Source organism: Penaeus monodon, chromosome 4 (assembly GCF_015228065.2).
Source record: "Penaeus monodon isolate SGIC_2016 chromosome 4, NSTDA_Pmon_1, whole genome shotgun sequence".
Lineage (NCBI taxonomy): Eukaryota > Metazoa > Arthropoda > Malacostraca > Decapoda > Penaeidae > Penaeus > Penaeus monodon.
In genome coordinates, this window is record NC_051389.1 from 55,710,298 (window position 1) to 55,715,297 (window position 5,000).

The 5,000-nt window shown below is 43.1% G+C and overlaps 1 protein-coding gene across 3 annotated transcripts in view; it reads left to right on the forward strand.

Annotated features, from left to right (window-relative positions):
• The window catches only part of LOC119572372 (N-acetylgalactosaminyltransferase 6-like), a 33,162-nt gene that overhangs the window by 5,153 nt on the left and 23,009 nt on the right, over window positions 1-5,000 (forward strand). The window contains exon 1 of one of the 3 annotated variants that reach the window (XM_037919453.1): window positions 3,766-3,915. The exons of the other annotated variants lie outside the window; for them this stretch is intronic. The gene's annotated coding sequence lies outside the window, so the exon portion shown is untranslated. Of the gene's footprint in view, window positions 1-3,765; window positions 3,916-5,000 lie in introns of those variants that run through there. 3 annotated transcript variants of the gene reach the window in all.

Genomic DNA, 5,000 nt, shown 5'->3' on the forward strand with positions numbered 1-5,000 from the left:
GGATTATTTTTGTGGAGTGTGTGTGTGTGTGTGTGTGTGTGTGTGTGTGTGTGTGTGTGTGTGTGTGTGTCTGTGTGTGTGTGTGTGTGTGTGTGTGTGTGTTTATGTATGTAAATATATACGGATGAATGTATGTATGCATATACGTATGTCTGCATGTCTGTATCTATTCATATATGTAAATGTGCATATATAAATGCATATAGCTGGATAGATATGTATACATACATACTCACTAAGTTATTATCCAGTGACGGAGAAAGAATATATATATATATATTTTCCTGTCTATTAAAAATATCTGAAACACTCGCTATTCCTTGACAAAAAAAAAAAAAAAAAAAAAAACAATAAAAAAGTGACCTTGCCAAGCTCGGTGTCATATGACACCGTTGTTGACAAGGTGATCCATGACAGGCCTGGTTGTTTTTTGTTTATTTCATGTTAGCGTTTGATATGATATTTATTTTGTTTGTTCTTTGTTTATTCGTTGTTTTTCTTGTCTGCATTTTCTTTTAATTATTTATTTATTGTCATTTTTAAAAATGGTACTGCCTTTTTATTGAGTTATTTTTCAAGTTGTTTTAATCCCAATCTGCGTTTTCGTCTTATTTCGTGTTATCAAATTATCATTATTATTATTGTTATTATTATTATTATTATTATTATTATTATTATTATTATTATTATTATTTATTTGTATTTGTATTGTCTTAATTATTTAATGTTAGTGTTATTTTATTTTTTCATTCACTGCTGTTCTTCAGTTTCATCACATTAATCGCGGTTATTTTATTCATCGCTTTTCCATTGAATGATATCACATTATTCGGTATTTTTTCACTATTATCCTGTTCAGTTTTAATAGATTTTCTTGCATTATCCTGTACAGTGATAACGTTATTCACCGTTATTTGTTCAGCTGTTATTATTTCATATTATTTTAATCATTTTTCTCTTTCTCTCAGACACGTCTCGCTGGAAAGTTTTCGTTAATTAGTTGTATGTTTGTTCTGTTTCAAAGTTTTGAGTTTTATGTGTTATTTTGTATCGGTTTAAATTCTCTCTTAAAGATTGGTTTCGATAGATAGGATAGATGTATCTTTATTTAATGTGATCTTAATGCTGATGTGCGAAAATTGTTAATGGTTATTGATAAAATGCCAGTGTATGATCTTCAGTATAGTTTATTGCGGTGATTAAGTAATCTGTAGTTTAATGTAAGTAATGGTGATTGTATGGTAATGATGCATAAATTAAATCCAAATACGATATCGGGCATTAATAAGCATATTGTAATTTATTATCATGATACGATATTAAATGAATTATTAGTAAAATTATTACCTCTCTCTTTCTCTCTCTCTCTCTCTCTCTCTCTCTCTCTCTCTCTCTTCTCTCTCTCTCTCTCTCTCTCTCTCTCTCTCTCTCTCTCTCTCTCTCTCTCTCTCTCTCTCTCTCTCCCTCTCCCTCTCTCGCTCTTGTCTCTCCTCTCTCTCTCTCCTCTCTCTCTCCTCTCTCTCTCTCCTCTCTCTCTCTCTCTCTCTCCTCTCTCTCTCTCTCTCTCTCTCTCTCTCTCTCTCTCTCTCTCTCTCTCTCTCTCTCTCTCTCTCTCTGTTCGTTGCAGTTGGCGTCTGGATTGAAAGTGATATCATTGCATCGGTATTGATATCGATTTGAGCTTTATTGAAGCAAAGAAAGTGTTTTATATTGGAGGAAGAAAGAGAATAAAAGGTCTAAGGGAGGGAGGGAGAGCGAAGGGAGGGAAGGGGAAGGAAAGGGAGATAGGGGAGGGAAGGGAGATAGGGGGAGGGAAGGGAGATAGGGGAGGGAAGGGAGATAGGTGTAGACTTATTTCTCCTCTTCTCTCTTCCTCCTCTTCTCTCCTCTCTCTCCTTAGCCGTTTATCTCGTCGTGATTCATCGTTCTTGTGATGTTCACGTCGGCTGTCCTGATCGCTAGATATCGTGGTCGTGGAGTGGAGACTAGGGGATTGAAAGTGAATATTGAGGTATGTATCGTGAGCTTATGGAAGCATAGGGAGGAAGGGTATATTGGAGGAAGGAAAGGAGATAGGGAGAAGGATAGGGAGGGAGGGAGATAGCGGAAGGAGGGGATAGGGGAGGAGGAAATAGGGGGAGAGATAGGGGAAGGGAAGGGAGATAGGGGAGGGAAGGGAGATAGGGGAGGGAAGGGAGATAGGGGAAGGGAAGGGAGATAGGGGAAGGGAAGGGGGGGATGTGAGAGACAAGATGGAGGAGAGGGAGAGGGATAGAACTAGGGTTAAGGATAAGAGGGAAGAATAGGGACAAAAGGAAGGGAGGGGGATAGGAGGGAAGAACACGGGTGGAAGGGAGAGAGAGGTAGAAGGGAAGAAGAGGGGTGGAGGGAAGGGAGAGGAATAGAATAGACGAACAAAAGGCGGAACGTAGGGAGAGGGATAGAGGAGGAGGATGGGATGAAGAGAAAAGAGTGGAAGAAGAGAGGAAGACAGGTTGAGATAAAGAAGTGCAAAAGGAAATGCAAAAGGATGAATGAGAAGGGGGTGAAATCAAGATAAACAAAGGAAGAGGAAGAAGGCGGAGAGGGTGAAGAAGGTTGAAAGGGAAAATAAAAAAAATGAGTAGGAAAGGAAGACGGAGAAGAATTTGGGAAGTATAGAAGAAAGGAAAAATAGCATGCGAACCGAAGCAAATTAAAAAGAAAGCCAAAAAGAAAGAAAGAAAGGGAATAAATAAGTAAACGAAGCAAGAAGACGAGAGAGAGAGAGAAAAAAAAAATAAGACGAGACGAGGCCTCGACGGTGCAGGTGCTAAAGGTAGTTAGAGCCGGTCGCCGCTAGGGGTCTCTCCTTCCCTCCCTCCCCCTACCTCCACCCCTCCAGAAGATTCACCTGACCCCCCCCCCCCTTCCCCTGCCCCTACTCCTCCCCAGAAGATTCACCTAACTCCTCCCCCCCCCCCAGAAGGTTCGCCTAACTCCTCCCTCTCCCCCTCTCCCAAAGATTCACCAGACCCCCCTCTCCCCCTACCACCCAGAAGATTCACCTCCCCCCCTCCCCCGTCGCCTTGAGTTCACCTGACTTCTCTCTCTCCTCGACTTGAGACGGCGAGTCAGGAGGAGGAAGGAAGTAACCCGGAACCGACGTCCCGGTTTGTGTGTGCGTTGGTCTGTCTGTTTGTTTTTCTCTGTTTCTTTGTTTTTGTCTCTCGGTTCTGTGTCTCTCTGTCTCTCTCTCTCTCTCTCTCTCTCTCTCTCTCTCTCTCTCTCTCTCTCTCTCTCTCTCTCTTCTCTCTCTCTCTCTCTCCCTCTCTCTCTCTATCTGTGTGTGTGTTTGTGTGTGTGTGTGTGTGTGTTTGTTTGTGTGTGTGTGTGTGTGTGTGTGTGTGTGTGTGTGTGTGTGTGTGTGTGTGTGTGTGTGTGTGTGTGTGTGTGTGTGTGTTTTGTGTGTGTGTGTGTGTGTGTGTGTGTGTGTGTGTGTGTGTGTGTGTGGTGTTTGTACCGCTATCTGTGGATCCGAATGGACATGTGTCTGTGTGTTGTTTAGTACGACACGGTGGGTGAGTGTCAGTGTGAGATTCAAAAGAACCTATGACGTGGCTATTTGTCTGTTGATGTTTTACCATGTCTCATTTCTTCTCTTTCTCTCCCTTTCCCTTTCTCAGACTCTTTTCCTTCGGTCTGTCTCTACCTCTTTCTTTTATGTGGCTCCAATTCCCGCGACGGAAACTTGAACCACCGCATCTTATCACCTTATCAAACCGACGGAGACCTAGGGGCGGGGCAGATAGTATGCTGAGTGTGTTATGATTGTAAGATGCAGTGTTGCACGGTGTGTGAACATGGGCGACTCTCGGCGAGTGGTTTTTATGTTTAGGTGAAGGTTACTTGCCGCACGAGAGGAAGGAGTGGGAGGTAGGTGAACCAGAGGAGAGGGAGGGAGGGGGTGATGAAAGGACAGGAGGTGAAGTGGAGACGGAGAGGGATGGGAATAATGGGAGAGAGAGAAGGGAGAGTGAGTGAGAGAGGTAGAGAGAAGGAGAAAAACTTGAGAGAGGATGTGGAGAAAGTGAGAGAAGATTGAGTTGAGGGGGTAGAGAAAATAAGTGAAAATTAAGAGAGGGAGAGGTGGAAAAAATGAGTGAAAATTAAGAAAGGGAGAGGTGGAGAAAATGAGTGAAAATTGAAAGAGGGAGTGGTGGAGAAAATGAGAGAAAATTGAGAGAGAGAGAGAGAGAAAATGAGAGAAGATTGAGAGAGAGTTGTGGAGGAAATTGAGAGAAAGGCAGAGAGGAAAGAGAGAGACACAGAGGCTGACAGAGAGATGATTGACAGATTCACTCATTAATTAATAATTCCAGACAGGAGTGAAACACCTTGATATTAAGGAAGCTCCATACCGCAAAAGGAGAGGTGCTCCATTAAGAAAGGCGGGGTGGGGGGGGGGGCAATGCACCCACGTGGTAGGCAATGTGAACAGACGGGGAGAGGCGTCGTGATTTGGTAAACATCACTCACGAAATATGAGGAATCTGTGACTTGCTCGATATAAATACATTTCCCTGCGGTTGCCCGTCGCGAGATGTGGAGGGTGACACGTCAATATGTACCGTTGTAATGCTCTCGGTAAATGCTAACAGCTGTTGGCGGTGACTGGAGGTGTGCGGAATATGTCTAAAGGCATCGGAGGAGAAAATGGCGTGGAACGGTGATCAAAGTCGGACGAAATGTTTTGGGAAATGTCTTTTTCTCTTTTATTGGTGGGTAGGTTTTGAAGGTAAGGGAAGTGGAGTGTGGCTGATCTCTCCTCTGTAAAATGTGCAATTGTTGTTCAGTTCAGTCACGAGAAAACCAAGACGATTGTGCGTGCTTTCCTGCTTTCGTGACTTGGACGCCATTGTTCCAGGGGATCGTTTGGTTCAATTGGGACATATTTTTTTTTCAAAAGTTTGGAGGAAGAGAAGGAGGAAGTGATGGTCGAGGGGAGCAGGAGGACGAGG